At 42.5% G+C, this 20,495-nt stretch overlaps 1 long non-coding RNA gene across 1 annotated transcript; it reads right to left on the reverse strand.

Moving 5' to 3' along the window:
• Window positions 1-8,646: 8,646 nt before the first annotated feature.
• On the reverse strand, window positions 8,647-10,112 carry LOC121396459. The gene is made up of 2 exons (XR_005963053.1): window positions 10,035-10,112; window positions 8,647-8,823 (listed from the first exon to the last, which is right to left on the reverse strand). It is a non-coding gene; the product is annotated as an uncharacterized LOC121396459 (long non-coding RNA).
• Between the last annotated feature and the right edge of the window lie 10,383 nt (window positions 10,113-20,495).

Below are 20,495 nucleotides of genomic sequence, written 5' to 3' on the forward strand. Positions count from 1 at the left end.
AACCCCTAAACATTTTTGGCTAAAAATGCCATATTTTATATATTGAACTTGTACCAGCCTAAAGTTTCAGCTTCTCAGTATCAGCAATGGTCCAGGACTTCAACTTGTCACAGGGGGTCACCATCTTGAAAAGTGTCTGTGACACTCACATACTCAGTGGGCTCTGAGCAGCAGTTTAGAAGCCAAGTTTAGGGGTTGTCGCAAATGATCAAGCAGAAAATCAGATTAGCATGTCGTACAGAAAGGCAGAACATCTGAAGAGAGATAGGAGACATAAGACAAAGAGAAACATAAGGAAGAGAGTAGGCAGAAAAGAGGCAAAGGGAATAGACAGAGAAAGGAGAAGAAATAAGAGATAAGTGGTAAATTTGTAGAAAACACATGGAAGGAGAACATGAGAGTTAAACAAAATTATGAAGTAATAAAAAGCAGCAGAGAAGATGTTGGAACAACCAGAAAAGAGTGAAGGTGGTAACATGTTTGTGGTTAGTAAATTTGTGCAGGACTTTCCATATGTTTGTGGACCTGTGCCACTGGTTTTATGGGCACATTATGTTATGGGAACAATATGCAATGCTGCTGTCATTTGGTCTTATTACCAACAGTGGCCCAAGCCTGACACACAATTATACCATGAGTTAACAGAATGGAGTGAGTACCTGAATCTGTCCATTGACGTTTGAATGCAGTGAATTTGCACAAGATCATGAGGCTGACCTGCACATTATCAGTCTACAAGAATGGCTTGCTGTATTGCTGCAGCAGCAATGATTATGAAAAACAAGTGTGTCTGGCTGGGCACCAAGTAACTTTATGCACTGGTGCAAGCAACAGGCAGCTGCATTGCCCCAAAATTATCTGTAGATTGATAGTTACAATTGTTGCTACTTTACTTTGTCAAATTACTACCATTTTTCTACATACCATACATTTTCCAGAAATGCTACAACACCTTCCCTCTCCCCCACCCCACACACAGAAAAAAAGACCAACATGCTTGGGCACCCACATATAGGGGCATGGGGGGCACTGGCCCCCCCTGGACTTATATTTCATGCCTATCTTGCCCATGTGCATCTGTAATGGCACAGCCCGGGACCCTGAGGGAGAAGGCACTTACCCCGCCACACGATCATCAGTGTCAGACTGGGACACCAGGGGCCCACCCAAAAACCTTAGACCAGGGGCCCACTCTCAGTACTATTATTCTTCCTCTCCTCGCTCAACCACAATTCTCCTTGTCTCTTTTCTTTACATAATATAATACTATCATCTATTATTCCATCTATTTAGTCGTTTTGTTCTCATAGAAATAAAGAATGACCATGAAATATGCCAAATGTTTAGCAGCATGAGGGCCCACTGACACCTGGGCCCACCGGGAGTTTTCCTGGTATCCCTGTGGGCCAGTCGACACTGACTCTAGGTAATTACACCTGGTGAAAACATTTTTATTATCATACCTCCTTTGTCTTTGTGTTGAAAATGTTATGTGCTGCTCAGACACCATATGACTTCAAGTATTTATATAACGTAAATGATACACTTTGTCCCAACTCACTACAATGTTGCTTCGTTCAGTAACTGCTTAGACATCCCACTATGCTGCACAATAAAAACCGCCTAGATAGTATCTCAAAAATTAGTATATTTCTTTTTTTTAAAGGTATTGTGTTGAGTTACAAACATGAAGTATAATGTGCAGCACTTTTGAGTAGTTAGGGGCCCCTGAAATGGTGCATTTTGGTGAAGAGAAATACCATAAAACTGTCATCTTGGGCATTCCTCTGGGCTTACCAGAACTCTGCTGTAATGTGTAAGTGTATCAGTTTCATTGTTAGGAACCAAGGAGAAACATAACCAATATGACCATGTTCTGCTCTATAAGAGCCTTATCCTAACTTCTCTCCCTCCCCCTCTATATGTTATCCCTGCCAAATCCCTAGCCCAATACCCACAATAAAGATACACACAATGACTTTGTGGTTAATCTGTGTAATTCACAGCTTTATTAATAATTAGATAATCTGCACTTTTTGTTCGCAAGGAAGGCAAAAAAACCTCTGAGAAGCAAATTTCCTTCACTAGAGGGAAAAATTCCTTCCTGACCCCTTAAAGGCGATCGGATTTGCTCCCACGATCAATGCGCCAAATAGAATCAAGGGAAGTGGAGGGGGGGGGGAATATGGTAAGGTAAGGGACTGAGGTGAAAGGATGAGAAAGAGAAGGGAATATGGCAGCATAAACAAGGGCACATTTAAGCCGCACGATGAATGCTGCATTCCTTTCCATTCCATTGGAACCCGAGCAGCCTGCAGACCCCCGCAGTTGCAGTCTGAGGGATGGAATAAAAAGGAATGCAGAGTCTACCAAGTGGCTTAAAGGAGTCCCTGTGTATAACACCATATTTTGGATAAAGGGGAGGAACCACTGGTGGAACTACAGTGGCTGAAAGCACCGCTGGTGAAAGTGCAGTGGATGAAAGGGGGGCATCGCTGGTGGAATTGAGATGTCCCATAGTTACTGCTGTTTCCTGAGGATGTGGTGCCTAGACTGAGGTACATCGGTATTTGGTACCGAGGAAACTGCTGGTGGTGCTGGTATCATTTGCCGACTTGTTCCGAGGACCACCTGTAAAACCAAACAAGATAACTCAGACTACGTATTTTTTTACCTTAGCAAGTGATATCCCTGTAAAATCCTTATACGGGTATGTACTAGTTGGCAACCCTACGAGTATGGGACCTGTTATCCAGAATGCTTGGGACCTGGGGTTTTCTGGATAATGGATCTTTCTGTAATTTGGATCTTCATACCTCAATTCTACTAGAAAATCATGTAAACATTAAATAAACCCAATAGGGTGAATTTGCAATAACTATATCTTAGTTTGAATCAAGTACATGAAACTGCTTTATTATTACAGAGAAAAAGGAAATAATTTTAAAAAAATGGATTAGTTGAATAAAATTAAGTCTATGGGAGATGGACTTTCCGTAATTCAGAGCTTCTTGGATAATGGGTTTTCGGATAACGGATCCCACACCTGTAATATTGAGGAGCACATTAAGAACAAATCAGGTGATTAAGCAAAATTAAATGATTGACCAAGTGTGGGAAAGAAAAGGATGGATTATATACTGCACCTGAATATCTCTCATTGTTCTTAATCAGGATGGCCTTGTTGATCTTCTCTAGGTCTTTGTAGAGGTGTTTCAGGTGGGCCTTGATGTATCTGTAGTCCTGCCAGAACTCGTTCTTAAGGTGTAATTTCCACCATTTTGTTATCTTCACGCAGTCCTTGGCCATCCACAGATCGTAGAGTGCAAACCTGATGTCAAAGGTGATCTTGTCCCTGATGCACTCGAGATAAGGGCCCGCGCGTGGATCCTCAAAATCCCTGATCTCAAAGATGTCCAGATCAGGCGAGATCCACGGTGAGGGCTAGAAAAATGTAAGTAGCAAGAAAACATTGAGGTCAGGGCACACACTATGCTAAACCCTGTCAAATTTCTGTTTCGTTGTATTTACACAGAAGATATGACATGTTTAGCATTGGGTTAGCCCCTCCTTTAACCCCTTGGATACCTTTCTCAGCAGTCAGAAAATAAAATGAGGAAATTAGCTGTGAGCACCTTTACCTTTTCATAGTGCCACTGGTAGTAAAGCCGGCTACTTGCACTCATGTCCATCTCTGAGGTCAGGGCACACACTATGCTAAACCCTGTCAAATTTCTGTTTCATTGTACAGGTATGGGACCTATTATCCAGAATGCTCGGGACCTGGGGCTTTCCGGATAACAGGTCTTTCTGTAATTTTGATTCTCACACCTTAAGACTACTAAAAAATCACGTAAACATTAAATAAACCAAATACGCTGGTTTTGCTTCCAATAAGGATTAATTATAACTTAGTTTAGATCAAGTACAAGCTACTGTTTTATTACTATAGAGAAAAGGAAATTTGTTTTTAAAAATTTTAATTCTTTTATTATAATGGAGTCTATGGGAGACTGCCTTTCCATAATTCGGAACTTTCTGGATAACGGGTTTCCGGATAATGCATCCCATACCTGTATTTACACAGAAGATATGCCATGTTTAGCATTGGGTTAGCCCCTCCTTTAACCCCTTGGATACCTTTCTCAGCAGTCAGAAAATAAAATGAGGAAATTAGCTGTGAGCACCTTTACCTTTTCAAAGCGCCACTGGTAGTATTGCCGGCTACTTGCACTCATGCCCATCTTTGATGTTCCTGTAATATAAAATAGAGATTTGGGAAGGTTAGAATTAACGTAAAGATGTAAGACCCCCCAAATAAACACAATAAAGAGGTAAAAACAGCAGCATATTTACACCTTATTTAATAAGAACCCTTTTCATTCTGAAACTATAGTTTTAATATGGTTCCAATTAAAAACAAATGCGTACTTATGTATATAGAATGCCCCTCCCCACCAGCTCCCCATGTCCCCATTTTAAGACAATACCATCCCATTTTATTTGGTCCACAAATCAGCCCATTATTTCTGTCAGGGCCCTACTTTCCTCTGGATCAGCAGTTACACAAAAAGGTAGACCTTGGTGGGCATGTGTCTTTTTTCAGCCTCATCTACTGTGTAATACATATTACAGATGGGAACAGTGCCACCATTAGAAATCACTGGGCCCCATACAACAAAATGTTTGGGCCCCGCCCATATTTGTGCCCTAGCCCCACCCCAGATCCCGCCCACTCCACATCAGAGTTAAAAGACCACACAGACATCAGCGCTAAAAAAGTAACCCCCCCACACACAAGTTATAAAAAGCTATTGATGGTCAGGGCCCCTTTATAAGTTAAAAAAACAAAACATTGGCGCCAGGGACCCCCATAAAAGTTTGTTTTAAAAAACATTGGCGGCAGGGGCCCCCTTACAAGTTAAAAAAAAATTGGGGCCCCAAAAAATATTTTTTAAAATAATACATTGGTGGCCATGGGATTGGTGTTCAGTAGAACGGAACTCATGGCTTCAGGACTTCAACTTCGCCACCTTTCGTGACTTTGGGTCTTTTCGCCGCTTCAGGATCCTTTGGCTGTTTGGCTTTTTGTCACTTCCGCATTTTGGCTGTTCGGGAAAAATGGCCGCACGGCTCGGGCACTCTCAAGGGGGCCCGGCTCTTTCAAAAGTGCAGCACTGCAGGGCCCACCTTCATGCCCGGGCCCGGAACACTTGTCCCCCCCCTGTCCCCCCATGATGGTGGCCCTGGATTGGAAAATGCAGGATCCTTACCTTCCTCCAAATAACCCACAATGGGTTGGGCAAGTTGTTCTTCTGCTCCTGATGAAAGTTGATAGTCTTTAAAAAGACTTTTGTGTTTCTTCTTTCTCCTTCTGCTCCTGGGAATCGATGAGAATCACTGAGAATCACTAGGAATCGCTGGGAATCACTAGGAATCACTGGAAATCACTGGGAATCACTGGGAATCGCTCGTATTTCACTTTATGGGGAGAGAAAAAGAGAGAAGAGATTGAGAACTGAACCCTCTCTGCCATATATATCTGTGTATACTGGATTTCCCTTAATAGCTTAATACTGCGCTACTGAATATGGTTGTGCCTTATAAATAACCAGTAGCACCAATCAACAGCAACTTTAATAGAATGAAGGAACTGATTGGGAGAGACAGAATTTATTGGTGAAATCAAGGGCCCTAGACACCCCTGCTAACCAAGGTTGGGTCCTGGTGACACAATGCACAAACGAATAGTTAAATGAACACTTGGAATCACCCTCATTCATTTCTATGCCAATTGCTTTCACCAGGGCTCAATTAAATTGGATTTAGAAATGAACGGGAGTGATCATTTGGGAGTGAGCATTTGATTGGCCATAAACTGAACTGGAAATCACTTGGGGACAAAACATCCCAAACCCCCCTCTGTGCTATTACTGTAAAGCTGTATGATACTGGCAGGGTGTAATAGGGCTGAAGACACTGGTTCCCATTAGAGGCCCAGGTGAGTAATGGGCTCACTGGGGCTTTTCATAACCAGTCAAGCTCTGATCATTGTCCCTGCACCCATAACACAAGGCACCCTAATTATAGGCTTGTGTTACTTGTCTTTCTTCTCAGGTCCTCCCTTACCCATCATCTACTCTAATGTTGAGGCCACTAGGATGAGTGATGAGTGGGACAGTTGGCCAATGGCAGTTGGAAAAATGGCAGTTGACAGTTACAGCTAAAGAGCAGCAGAGTAAATGGTCTAACACTTCAAAAGCTGTAACAAGTAAACAAGAAATACACTTTATTCTATAACTACAAGTCAGCCACAGGGGGTGCTGGGAATTGTAGTTAAGGCACAGCTAGATAAGCACAGGTTTAGAGTCAGTGGGACAGCAAGTTCTCATGTTGTCTCACTCCCCTTAGCAATGGCACACAGGCAGATTTTGGGTACTTTGGCACCCACAAATATTAATAGTTTGGGAAGGGGCAGGGCTGCCACCAGAAACCATTTTCAAGGCCCTATCATTGATTGTCCCCTTCCTTGTAGTTGTACCTCTTTGTACCCCCTGATGGCTTATCGCCAAAAATGCCCCCCCCTTTTCCAATGAAATTGGAAAAGATGGAACTGGAAAGACAGACAGATATCTCCAATGGACAATTTCATGACAAGCACCTTCCCAGACAATTTCAATAGCAGGCAATGGTGGGGCAATTTTGGGAGCTTTGGCTCTAGACTAAAGTCCGGACTGGGATTTAAAAATGGCCCTGGCATTTTAGACAGAGACTCTCACAGCCCCCCCCCCAGCAGCCCAATACAAAGTGACTGTCTATGGCATCTTACAGCAGCCCCTTTGGCATTTGCCAGATCCCACAGATTGCCAGTCCGGGCCTGGCTCTAGTCCCCGCACTACTATAAATCATTTAACCCACACTGCCCAAACTATCCCCTTGTATCATTGACTTTAGCCCCCCCCCCATAAAGTCTGTTCCACTTACCTCTGAATCCAGAAATGAAATACTGGTCACTTGTGTCTGAGCCGTTAAGTCACCTTCCCTGGCAGCTTTCAGCCAATCAGTGCTGAGCTGGGAGTGATGTCATCCTCAAGTAAGGCATGATATACCAGTAATTGTCAGCCAATCACATCAGTCACACACATGTGCATTTATGAAAATACAACAAATAGACATCAAACATAAGCAGTCATAGAACCAGGGCCACCATCAGAACTCACTGGTCCCTGACTGGACTCTCCCATGCCCAATGAAGGAAGGTCCTGCTGAGATCTCCTCTCTTAGCCCATCAGCTACAACTCTGCTACTGGTTCTGGCTTTGAATGCTGGGAATTGTAGTTTAGCAGTGGCTAGAGAGATACAGTTATGGGATCACTGAGGCAGACAGTATTATTCTGTTGGGAATATGTTTTTTCACTTTACTCTTTTGCAGCTCTTTATGTTTGAATTGGAATAATTTTCTTGTTTCAAATTTTCTACCTCCCTAGCATCCAGGCAGAGGCTTAAATAGACATAGAAAGGCATAGTATCCCTTGAAGCTTGCAGCCTATTGCCACAGCCTATTGCCACTTGTCTATAGAGACTGAGACTAGAGCTGCACCCAACAAATATGCTTTAGTAGGGTGCAGCAGACCCAGCAAGGGCCTAAACATTCCTCCTATACCGTGCACCTTAACATCTCACCCCCCCCAGATTTCCAATGGAAATCCGTGTTAGAGGCTGGGGAAAAACACATTGTTTGTTGCATATTTCCACACACACACTCTCTCTCACACACACATCATAATAGAGGATATTCTGTTGCCATATGTAACATTGGACCAGAAAAATAGTGTAAAGTCAGTGAAATGTATTATGCATTAAATATTGGTGGGACCACAAAAAGTTGTATAACATATGGAAATACTTAAAATGAGGGTATGTAAAATGGAGGCTTCACTGTATGTATCTAGTTGTAAATGTGGGTACAAGTAATTTGTGTAAGATGTTTTCTTCATTGCCCCCCCCTGGAAAATCTTCTGTGGACGCCAATGCCAACATGTACTGTAGCAGGGGCTATTAGTACTGCTGGTTCTGGTTCCAAAAGAAAAGTATTTAAAACAATGGGTGACTATGGTAGCACAAAAACACTGGGTGACTATGGTAGCACAAAAATAGCTGTATAACTAGCCTTTGTGTGTAAAGTACTGTACAAAATGTGTGTTTGGGTAAAATTCTCTGTTCTCATACCACCAAGACAGGATTGGTGTTTCCATTACAACTAATATCTCTTGAAATTACCCCCTCTCTGTATTAAAATAAAGAGAGCCTTGTAGATCTGTTTATCTGTGTTCATTCGAATGACTAAAAACAGCAATAATTGTTTATCCAACCTCCAAAAAGAAAGAAAACCGTGCTCTCTACCAGCAAAGTTTTCACGAAAAATTGGGAATCCTTTGCCTTTACAAAAGTATTGCTTTTTTGCAGTGGTCTGTGACACAGGAATACCAGTGGTTTAGTTACCAAAAAAAGTTACCAATGTCTGCCAGATATTGAACTTGTATAGTAGAAAAGGGTAAGACGTTCTCAATGATGTCATGCAGCCAACTAGAACAAGAAACAAGATCCTTAATGACTGACAAAATAAACGAGATAAGTGGAGTGATGTTGAGGAAGAAGAGTTTCTTTACGGTTTATTTAGTCCATGATGTCATTATCACAATAGTGAAGTGGAAAAAAAAAGTCTCAAACATTGTATCCTACAAGGCCACCTTTTCCGATGCACTCCCCAATATAAAACCACATAAGGACCTCTGTAACTACCAGACCATTTCGCAGGGCCTCCTGTTGAGAAGAGATTGAGCAAAATTAGGGTCAGCATCATCGAAAAGTACCAGACACAAACAAAAATGTGTACACTATTTTGAATTTATTCATGGTTCCTGTAAACTTTGGACCTTACTTTCCAACCTTCAGTTCACAAAAGTGCTCCTCAAGTGTGGATTTCAACAGAATTGCCCTGTTATACCATCATATAGCAAAGTCTAAGTTGCTGCTGTTCATCCCAATATGTGCAGAGATGCAGCATCAAGAGAACAGGCACATATACGTGGCCCACACACAGGGAGATCTGTTAGTTTGCAGATGTCACCAAAAGAGCGGATCTATCCCTGCTATGCCCAGATTTAGGTGAGCGATATCAGGCTGATCCGATCGTGGGCCCTACGGGCGGATCGTGGGACCGCATCAACAAACAGATGCAGCCGCAATCCGATGGGATTTTTTACCCTGCCCAATCGAGATCTGTCAGCATCTTTTTATATTGGTGGTAATACCCTATAAGTGTGCAATAAAGGCATTTTTATTATAACAAGACATTGTGGTGCTGTTCATATAGAATCTTAGCAGCTTTTATTGCCCCTTTAGTCCAACAAAGGAATTTGGTGATCAGCAAACTTTTTTTTTTACATCTTTCATAACATTGTCTTTGCATGCGATTTACAATTTTGCCATAAAGTATTTGCCAGATGCTTTTCTACTACTTATCTGATCCGCCGTGTTTCTCTAGGAGTAGCTGCCATATTTGTGAAGCAATAGTCTGTTGGCTTTAGAACAGACTATTGCCTCTGTACGCAAAACGGTTTGTTTAGGAACTTCAAGTAACAATTACTACTACCTGTGAAAAATGATCAAACTGACCTATACAGCTTAACTTCTAATGTACATTAAAGGGATCCTGTCATCGGAAAACATGGTTTTTTCAAAACGCATCAGTTAATAGTGCTGCTCCAGCAGACTTCTGCACTGAAATCCATTTCTCAAAAGAGCAAACAAATGTTTTTTTTTATTCAATTTTGAAATCTGAAATGGGGCTAGACATATTGTCAGTTTCCCAGCTGCCCCAGTCATGTGACTTGAAGAGTAGTTTTTTTATTGTCAGTATCCTTTTAGACAAAATATGCATATATGCACAGGACGCATAACACAATATGTGAAAGTGTAAAAGAGGAGTTTTTTTTCATTGATCAAGATATCATCCCTCCCATATTTCTTACCCTAACAGTGAGCTCAGACAGGCGGCCACTTTGGAAAGACTTGGCCAGACCCTTTATGCTCTCAATGGCATTTGGAGGGGCAAGCTAAACTCTGACATAGTACCAGAATGTAGCAAGGCGTGGACGGGAGTAGCCGACAGCAGCTGCCAGACAGAGAAGCAATTTTTTAATAGAATATTTTACTAATCATAAATGTATTCAATCCGTCTATTCAGTTTCTTTATAGTACAAGCAGGAACAAAAACAGTTAGTGATTGTGACACTTACTTACAGAGATTTGTAGATGTATACATTACTTTAAAAGATTTTTAAGTTTAAAAAGTTGCACGACCGCCATCATGAAAATAGACATGCTGTAAAGTTCCCTTACCTAAAAAAATTATATAAATCTCACTGGGGTTGGTAATTCAGGTCCTACTGCTGCCTCAGATGCTCAAGTACTCAAATTAGTCTACTGCCCCACTGCTCTTTATGCAGCTAGAATCACTCAAGCAAGTAAACATTGTGCCTAAGGCTAAGAGACAGATATTGGCCAAAATGCTTCATATGTATTTTTGTGCAAAAATCTGCTCCATGATCCTACACCCTAGTCAATACAATGGCTCTGGGTGCAAATACATGAGAGGGCTGATGCAAGCACAAGGGTTAATTATCCAGAGGCTGAAAATCAGCCCATGTGTCATCAGCCTAAGCATGACATCACTGTTAGGCACAATGTATACTATAGTGATGTGAGGGTCACGGTTTTCCTAACCCGCCCTGCTGCCGCCCGCGCTTCCGGGGTCCTTTTATAGACCCGCGCCGCCGATGACGTCATAATGACGTCACAAAAGGGACGGGGCAAGCAGACGCGAGACTATAAAACCGGAAGTCGGATGCCGGCATTTGAAGGTGGCGGGTGGGGAGAGCAGGAGAAGAGCTCAACCGGCCCGCGAGGAGCAGTGCGAGGTCGACCCGAACCCTCCCGCGGGTATCGGGTCGGCCGCACATCACTAGTATACTAGGTTTCAATTGGATTTGATCAGGCTTTGCTGAGAAGGAAGAGTTGCCGAAGGAAGCAGAAAGAACTGGATTGTTGATCTTTTTAAAAGGGTTGCTCACCCTCCAAACAATTTCTTCAGTTCAGTTGATTTCAGACTCCACAATAAAGACTTTATAGGTTACCATTTCCTGTCAGTGCAATGTTTTTTAAAAAAAAATTTGTAATATATGATGTAATAAGCAACTTTTCACACTACATACATATTTTTCCCATTTTTCACTTTAAATTGCCACTGAACAAAATATATTGTTTATCCGTTTGTGTCCTCTGGTTCTGACCCCTGAAAAGGGATATACCTGGGAAGCCAATATTTAAAAAGCTCTGAAATATGGCATAGCCATTTCACACAGTGCACTATTTCTACAACCTTGTGTTAATGGTTGGCCTACAAAATAACTGATCTCAAGTCTATTAATGGCAATTCAATCCTGTTTTTTTAGTAGTTTAAGGGCATGATACTCCAAAGTACAGAAAAACCCTAGACCGGTATAGGACCCCTTATCCAGAAACTCATTATCTATATATAGCTCCACATTCTACGGAGTGTTGCCGGAGCCATGATGAACGTTCAAGGCCTGCGGCAAATCCCGTCGTATAACTGGATGACTGACCTCCTTCTGCCGGGTACTAGAGACAAGGTATTGCAAATAGCGCCGCCCAATGTCACCCTCCCAGAACCAACAAGACTAAACCATTGCTGTAAAGACCGCCCGAGCCAATCAGTATGAAGGAGAATTTACAGCCAGAAGAAGATAAACAGTGTTTGTTAATGTTTCCCATTGGCAGTTTCGTTCATTTACTAACGTGATTGCGCTGCCATAAAATCGTACCACCAATAACAAGTGAAGTGCCATCTGTCTAAGTAAATTAAAGTACTAAATTGATTTGTTGCTGATGTTAATTTATTGTTGTAATGTAGGACCTCTGTGTTAAAGGGGTGGTTCACCTTTGTTATAGAATGGTCAATTCTAAGCAACTTTTCAATTGGTCCTCATTATTTATTTTTCATAGTTATTGAACGATTTGCCTTCTTCTGCTTCTGACTCTTTCCAGCTTTCAAATGGGGGTCACTGACCCCATCTAAAAACAAATACAAATGTATTGTTATTGCTACTTTTTATTACTCGTCTTTCTATCCAGGCGTCTCCTGTTCATATTCCAGTCTCTTATTCAAATCAGTGTATGGTTGCTAGGGAAATTTGGACCCTAGCAACCAAACTACTGAAATGGCAAACTGGAGAGCTGCTGAACAAAAAGCTAAATAACTCAAAAACCACAAATAATAAAACATGAAAACCAATTGTCTCAGAATATCACTTTCTACATCATACTAACAGTTACTTTAAAGGTGAACAGCACCTTTAAGTAGTAGTGACATATCTAGCACTTTCCAGAGGAAACCCACATAGAGAAAGGGAGAGAGTACAGACTCCTTGCAGATAGTGCCCAGTGCAGGGTCAGAACTAGAGGAATACAGAAGAGATGTGCAGGGGCGTAACTAGAGAGGAAGCAGACCCTGTGACTGCAAGGGGCCCAGGAGATATAGGGACCTCACGAGACACTAATTCATATACAGTTTTAATAGATATTGGTAAAGCAAGTCCACCTATAGACGTTTTGGTGTCCTGAAAAATTATTTGCTGTGGGGCCCAGTAATATCTAGTTACTCCACTGGGCATGTGCCTAACTGTGGGGGGCACCTACTTTCCCTTAGTTTCGGCCAGTCTGAATCTGTGGTTCCAGGTGGGGGGTAGGGTGGTGTGCATGCTGGGGGCAGTGTTGTGTACGCCCTGGGGAGTGGGGTTATATTGGGACTCAGTGGCACTTGCCTTGGGTGCCTTGAAGCTTAGGCCCAGCACTGCCTGGATGAAATAAGACCTAGGACCCCAAGGCAGCAGTGCTGTCCATTAAATATAAATGACACCTGGCTGAAAAAATAATTAAAGGAACAGTAAAACCTAACAATGAAAGTGTCAAAGTAATTAACATGTATTATACTCAGTAGCGTCACTAGAGGGGGGCAGTTTTGCTCTGGCGAAGGGAAGTAACTACGCAAAAAAGATGCGGATTTTACTGAAAGTTACCTCTTGTGCCAGACTTGCCTTCGCCACCTCAGACCAGACGAAGTGCAACAGAGTAGATAGGAGTTCCTCAAAAATTTGTTGAAAAGTCCCAAAAAACGCTGGCAACTTTTAATTTTTCAGAGTGATAGGCTGCAAAAGAGCGTACATTTTTTCTGAGCACATAAACTATACACTGGGCTCATGTGTAGGGCAATATAACAACTCTATTTTATTTTATTAATGCACGCCGGTATTATTGAAAACAGAGAAAACGTTACTTAAAGTGCCTTACTGCAATGTTTCGGGCAATTCTGGCCCTTTGTCAAGCCTTTAATTAACAATATCATCACGTGTTTAAATACCAACAAGAAAAGGAGTGGCCAAAATGTTCACCTCCATATTACCCATAGTGCACAGTGAAACATTTTTTAAGGTTCCTGCTCACCTCCTCATAAAAATAAATTTTTTTGGCAAGATCTGTTTCACATAAAACCATGCTTGCACAAACTCCTTCAAAAAGTTCCTACCACTGATGTCAGACTAAGCGGCCTATAGTTTTAAGGCTGAGAACAGGATCCCTTTTTGAATAGCGGTACCACATTAGCAATTCACCAGTCTCTCCACCATGCCAGACCTCAATGAATCCTGAAAAATTAAGTAAAGAGGTTTGGCAATCAAAGAAGTAAGCTCATTTAGTATCCTTAGATGAATACCATCTGGTTCTGGACCCTTATTTATCTTTGCATGTTCTAGTGTCTTTTGAATTTCCCCTTGCATGAACCATGCATCGTTTGTTGTATTAATAGAATTGGGACTATTTAGAAGGAAACCTTCATTACTTGGTTCCTCATTTGTGTAGACAGATGAAAAATAACAGTTCAGAATCTCTGCTTAATTTCTGTTCTCATCAACCCTCTGATAATAAGGCTCCCACCCCATCCTCCTTAATTTTTTTTTTACTATTTACATAATTAAAAAATAATATACTCCTTGCTGTAATACCCTTTTCCATGTAGATTTTTGCTTGTCTGATAGCATAATGATCTGTTAGTGTGGGGGCCCTGAAGACAGCTGGAGAAACCCCTCTGTGTAACAGGGGAAGCCCTGCCAACCCCAGTCTTCACCGACACCCTTTTGGGGCCCGGAACTTTCTACTGCAGAGCAGACAAGGCACCTGTACACTTCTGGGGAAAAGGCAGTACAGATGGAGGCAGAGATGTAAACAGGAACGGGCCAGGTCAGGTCAGGCGGCAAGGATCAGAGTCAAAAACGAGGCAGAGAGTAAAAGCCAGAATAGGAAACAAACACGAGCTTGAGCAGGATCGGTAAACCAGAAGCCAGCTTGGGCAACGGGGAGTGAGAGGGTTTTTAGGGCATGGAGGACAGGGGGAAAGGACCAACAAATTTACATTTCTTTATTTGTTTACAAACACAGCATGCACTCATGATGTCATTGCACCAGCCAGCGCGCCTGAAGGTAAGGAGACGCTCCTGACCGGCGGAACCCCTTACAGATCAGTGATACCAATTATATCATGCAATTAACTCTAGCTCTCCCATTTTACCTGACAAATTCTGTATATTTGCTAGCATACAGCAGAGGTTACTAGTTTTCCCTCTGATATTTACATTATTTAATGGAGAATTACATTTAAAGTCACTATTAGTCTGTTTTTCTTGTAACAGATGTATCTCCCTAGCTGGTAAACTGTATGTCCCCCTAACTTCTCCCCCATGACCCCTTAATGATCCCACTGCCCAGTCTACCTTAGCTTCACTATAATCTGGCTCAACCCCCCTTGCCTAGTTTAAACACTCCTCCAACCTCTTCTTCTATTCTTTTTTTTTTTTTTCAAAGTTTTATTTATTACTAGTGCAAGGTCTAATATACAGGGGTACACACATGTTGTACAATAGTAAAAGCAGATACAAAGGACACATTGCGCCAGTAAATTTTCATTTACACCCTGGGAAAACAATTAGTAGATGGGAAGAGAGTAGAAAGAAAAAAGAAAGAAGAAAAGTAGAAAGGAAGTGTAGGCTTATAAGAGGGAGATCCAGTGCATAGATCATGGTTATAGAACACATTGACTCAGATGACTCCAAGCAAAAAAAACCATATATACCCACATTCAGACACATTAGATGAAACACTCTGTCATTATGTCCTCAGGGCCCAAGACTCACGCCCTGACGAGAGACCCAATAGCCCATTTTCATTCTGGACCAAGTAACCAATCAAGTGTAAGTTGAGATGAATCTGGTTCCCTGTTAGAATATGACTCGTTATGTAATATCCACAATGTCCAGATGGCGTTAAATTTGGTTGGGCATCCTCTCGAGTAGTAGACTTGCTCCAAAATCAGGAGCGCTTGCTCCACAAGAGTAATCCAAAAAGCAATAGTAGGTGGATGTTCCTCTTTCCACTTGATAGCAATAGCCTTTTTGGCATAAAAAAGTAAAAAAGTGAGGAGCGTTTTTTCTGTGCAAGAAGTGGTTGTATCCGAAAGATAGTTAAGTAACAATACTGTTGGGTGCACTTCTACTGGTAAAGCCATAAAATGGGAGATGTAGGAGGCAATCTCCAACCAAAATCCCTCAATTAGCGGGCAAGTCCAGGTCAAGTGAAAGAAGTTGGCTTTAGAACATTTGCAGCGATTGCAAACATCAGGGAATGCAGGATTGATCCTGTGAAGAATATATGGGGTATAATAGGCCCGATGCAGGTATTTGAATTGGATTAACTTATCACGGGCTCGTATCAACGGCGAGAGAGATTCAGCTAGGATGACAGTCCATTGTTCCTGAGTTAAGTCTGGTATATTTGTAATCCATTTTTGATAAAGCTCCGGCATGGATAGGCACCCAGTAGGTCTAATGGAGACATATATATTAGACAAGGGCTTACAAAGGCAGTCCTTACGAAGAACATTTTCAAGTGCAGAGATTTCAATACGAGGCTCAATTGAGCGGAATTGTTGAGTCAGAGCATGACGTAATTGAAAAAATCTAAACAGCATACTATTAGGAAGGTTGGAAGTGTCCTTGAGCTGCTGGAACGAAAGCAAGGAATTATCATCATCAAAAACATCCCCAAGACATTTCACCCTGCATTGAACCCACGCCTGAGGGTCCGGGACTAAAGCCAGCTCATTCAAAGCAGGGTTATACCAGAGTGGTGTGTGTGGTGAAAACATTCCAGGATCCTGTTGTATTCTAGCAAAACTCCTCTGCCATGCCCTTACTGTATTGTGTACCATTGGGGTAAGGAAGGCGATGCCCGGGGGTTTCCTATAAACCAAGTTCCTCAGCCCTTCTAGTGAACCAACCAATTGTGCCTCCAATAACGTCACCGGATCCTCTGGATCTGGACTAAACCAGCGCCTAATAGATGTCAAGTGGGCAGCTAGGAAATAACCTATCTGGCGCAGCCAATCCCCCCTCTGTGATTGGGGAAATTAATACTTTATATTGCACCCTGGGGGACCCTGGCGACCAATAAAGTCTAGTTAGTTGGCTTTGAAGGTTCCTAATGAACCCAGTCGGTATCCATGTTGGGGACTGACGAAAAAGGTAGAGGAATTTGGGCAGGAATTTCATCTTAAATAAATTTATCCTGCCAATTAAGGATAAGGGAAGTCTGAGCCATTTATCAATCATATGGACAAGCTGTAGCATCAACGGGTCTAGGTTAAGCTCCTTGAATTTGTCTAGTTGAGGATGTATGACTATGCCCAAATACTTTGATGTTTCTACAGGAACCAAAGGAAGCGATGGGTCCATGTTGGTTAGTGCTAAGGGATCTAATTCCATGATAGATGATTTTGCCCAATTAATTCTAATTCTGAAAAGTTGGTATGGGTATTGATTAAAGATAGAGCCGTATGAAGCGATGGACCTGGGTCGTTCAGATAGAGAAGCGTGTCATCCGCGAAGAGCGAAATGTTTTCCCTAAGGTTCCCTATTTCAAGGCCTCGTATATTTGGCGTTTCTCTAATCAGACATCCTAACGGCTCCATGGCAAGTGCAAAGAGACCCGATGACAACGGGCACCCCTGGCGAGTTCCTCTAAATAATCTAAAAGGGGGAGAAAGCTCTAGATTAGACAGGATTCTGGCAGTGGCTCGATTATATAGAGCTTGAATCCAAGTAATAAAGTTTTTCCGGCAACCAAATAGTTTCAAGATTTGCCATTAATAGGCCCATTCGACCGAGTCAAATGCCTTCTCGTTATCCAAGAAGGCAATGACTCTAGTACCCTTGTTTGCATGGGGAATTGCCAAGTTGGTGTATAACCGTCTAATATTTAGTTCCGCTGCTTTATGAGGGATGAAACCTACTTGGTCGGGGGCAATTATTGTAGTTATCACGTGATTTAACCGTCGTGCAAGCACCTTGGCAAATATTTTAGCGTCCGAATTAATTAATGAAATGGGCCTATAAGAGGAGTGTAATTGGGGGTTCTTTCCTGGCTTCAGGATTAAAACTATTGTGGCGTCTCGGAAAGATAAAGGAAGGGCTTCTGTATGTGATGCCTGGTTAGAAATAGTCGTGAGAAGTGGAGCCAATTGTTTAACATACGTGTGGTACCATAAATTAGGTATGCCGTCTGGGCCCGGAGTTTTCCCTTGGGGTAAAGCAGTTATAGCTTCTACTACTTCCTGTTCCTGGATAGGGGCATCAAGTAAAGCTCTATGCTCTAGAGATAAATTTGGGAGATCCAATTGTTGTAGATAAGTTGCAATCTCAGAAGAGGATTTCTGCAGTTTGGAGGCATATAGGAGCTGATAATACTCTGCCAAGCTTTGGTTAATTTCCAAAGGGTTAGAAATTATCTCAGTATCATTTTTGACAAGAGTGTGGATAGCTGGTCTAGTACACTGGCTAGCAACTTGCCATTCTTGTCCCCTTTCTCATACAAGGCAAATTTACTATGCATATGACTTTTTTGAGCGCATTTCCACTGCGCCTGGGCATATTGACGCTGCGCCATTACATGCATAAGTTTAGTGTGAGCATTGGGGTCCTGGATGTAGCTTGCCTCTGCCTCACTTAGATCCTTTTCAGTTTTGGCCATATCATGAGTAGCTCTTTTACGGACATAGGCAATTCTAGAGATGTATTCACCTCTAATGTACGCTTTCATAGCGTCCCACACTATAGGCAACTCAGCTGTGTTTGTATTAGTCTGAACGAAATGAATTATAGATTGCTCTATGTCTTTCGTAATATCTGGGTGAGTAATCCAGTATGGATTCAATCTCCAAATTTTACTGGTCGCAGCTGAGTGAAGCTGCCAAGTAATTTTTAGAGGAGCGTGGTCTGAGATCCCTCTGGGGAGGAATTCAGCTTTAACAATTTTGGAAGACATAGCTGGTGAGGCAAAGGCAAGATCAATCCTCGACATGGCCCCCCTTGAGTAACACGAGAACATACGGTCCTCTGGATGGCATACTCTCCAAACATCGACCAGACCCGCTATCTGTGCCCAATCCTGCAGTGCCCCAGTGCCCGCTCTATAAATTGAAGAAGTTGTTACCCTATCTTTGGCATTATCCATCACAGCATTGAAGTCCCCTAAGATAAGCAATGGGTCTGAAGGTAAGGAGGTAATAAATGGCAGCAGTTCGTAGAGTAAAGAGTCGTTAAATGGAGGGGGTAAATACACACATACAATAATATAAGGGAAACCTGCCAAGGAGGCATGTAGGAGAGTAAACCTGCCGTCAGGATCATTTCGAACACTCAACAGATGGAAGGGCAAAGACCTGCATATCAAAACAGAAGTTCCCCTAGAGTAATTGGAGTAAACTGAGTGGTAGGCATGGGCTATCCAGATCTTTTTAAGTGGAGTGGAATTTGAGGATTTACAAATATGCGTCTCCTGGAGACAAATAACGTGAGGACTATATTTCCGTAAGAAGTTAAATACTAACGTTTTCTTTAAAGGAGAACTAAGCCCTCGCACGTTCCAGGAGATGGCTGTAATTTCAGCTGACATTTATAGTCCCAATTTGCGTATCTGTACTCCCTCGTAGACAGCCGGAAAGAAAAAGAAAAGAGGTGAAGAGAAAAGAAAAGAGAAAAGTGTAGCTAGTAAGAAAGAGCGTAGACAGACATTCAATCCCAAAATCCCCCACCCTACATCCCCCAGCATCGGAGGAGTGTTGAACCCTGAACATTTCGTATCCTAGAGGGGTACGCCGAAACTGTACAGCACATGTAACAGAAAAAAAAACCCCCAACTTTTGCAGTAGTTAACCAAATGACAAATTTAGAATCAAAAAAACCCCAGAAATTGAACAAAGGATCGCTCAGTTGAAATAAGTAGACTCCTCTACATGGCTCCCTGAAACCGCTATAGAGGATAAAAGTCCAGAATGAATGGATTAAACAAGCCTAGTAAATAACTAGGCTTAAATGGCAACCATCCTGTTGATTTCCATAGATTTGGGCCTACAAAAGAGTCCCGACATAGTATCAAATATTTGCCATCCTGTACTTACACATATTAAGGATTGAGTCCTGCAGGTGTTACTTTATTAGCGTCGATCTAGCCAGTTGGAGGCTTCAACCGGAGAAAGGAAGAAGTGGGCTTTGCCATCTGCAGAGACCCTTAATTTTGCAGGGTATAGCATAGCATATTGTAATCCGACTTCTCTAAGGCGACGTTTGACTCCCATGAATTCTTGACGCTGCTTTCGAAGCTCGTTTGAGAAATCCGGATATAACGATATATGTGAATTCTCGTATGCAAGCTCCCCTTTCTGCCGTGCTGCTGCCAAGGCCGCATCCCTGTCCCTGTAATTTAACAGGCGAGCAATGAGGGGCCTAGCTGGAGCTCCAGGTGGAGGCGGCCTGGCAGGAATGCGGTGTGCTCGCTCAATAATGAAGGCCGAAGAGAAAATATCAGAGCCAAGTTCGTGTTTGAGCCAGTTTTCAAGGAATTTTGTGGCGTCCGATCCTTCAGATCTCTCAGGGAAGCCCACAAATCTGATGTTATTCCTCCTTAACCGATTCTCCAAGTCGTCATACTTAGCTTCAGCTGCTTCTAGTCTGCGGTGGAGATTATCCATGCGCGCCGGCAATGGAGTACAGATGTCCTCCAGGTCACTCACGCGACGTTCCACTTCGCCAGTCCGTTCCCGGACCGTCTGGAGATCTTGCCGCAGGATTGCAAAATCCACCTTGAGTTCCTCAACCTTCACCATTGTTGCTGCGTGGCAGGTTTGTATAGTGGAGCGCAAAGTCGACACAACCTCTGCAAGCGTTAGGTCGTCCGTGTCAGGAGCCTCCCCTGAGCTATGAGGATCTGCCGATTGAGGCGATGTAGCGTGCATCGAGACTTCAGAAGTG

This window comes from Xenopus laevis, chromosome 7S (genome assembly GCF_017654675.1).
Source record: "Xenopus laevis strain J_2021 chromosome 7S, Xenopus_laevis_v10.1, whole genome shotgun sequence".
In the NCBI taxonomy this organism is placed as follows: Eukaryota; Metazoa; Chordata; class Amphibia; order Anura; family Pipidae; genus Xenopus; species Xenopus laevis.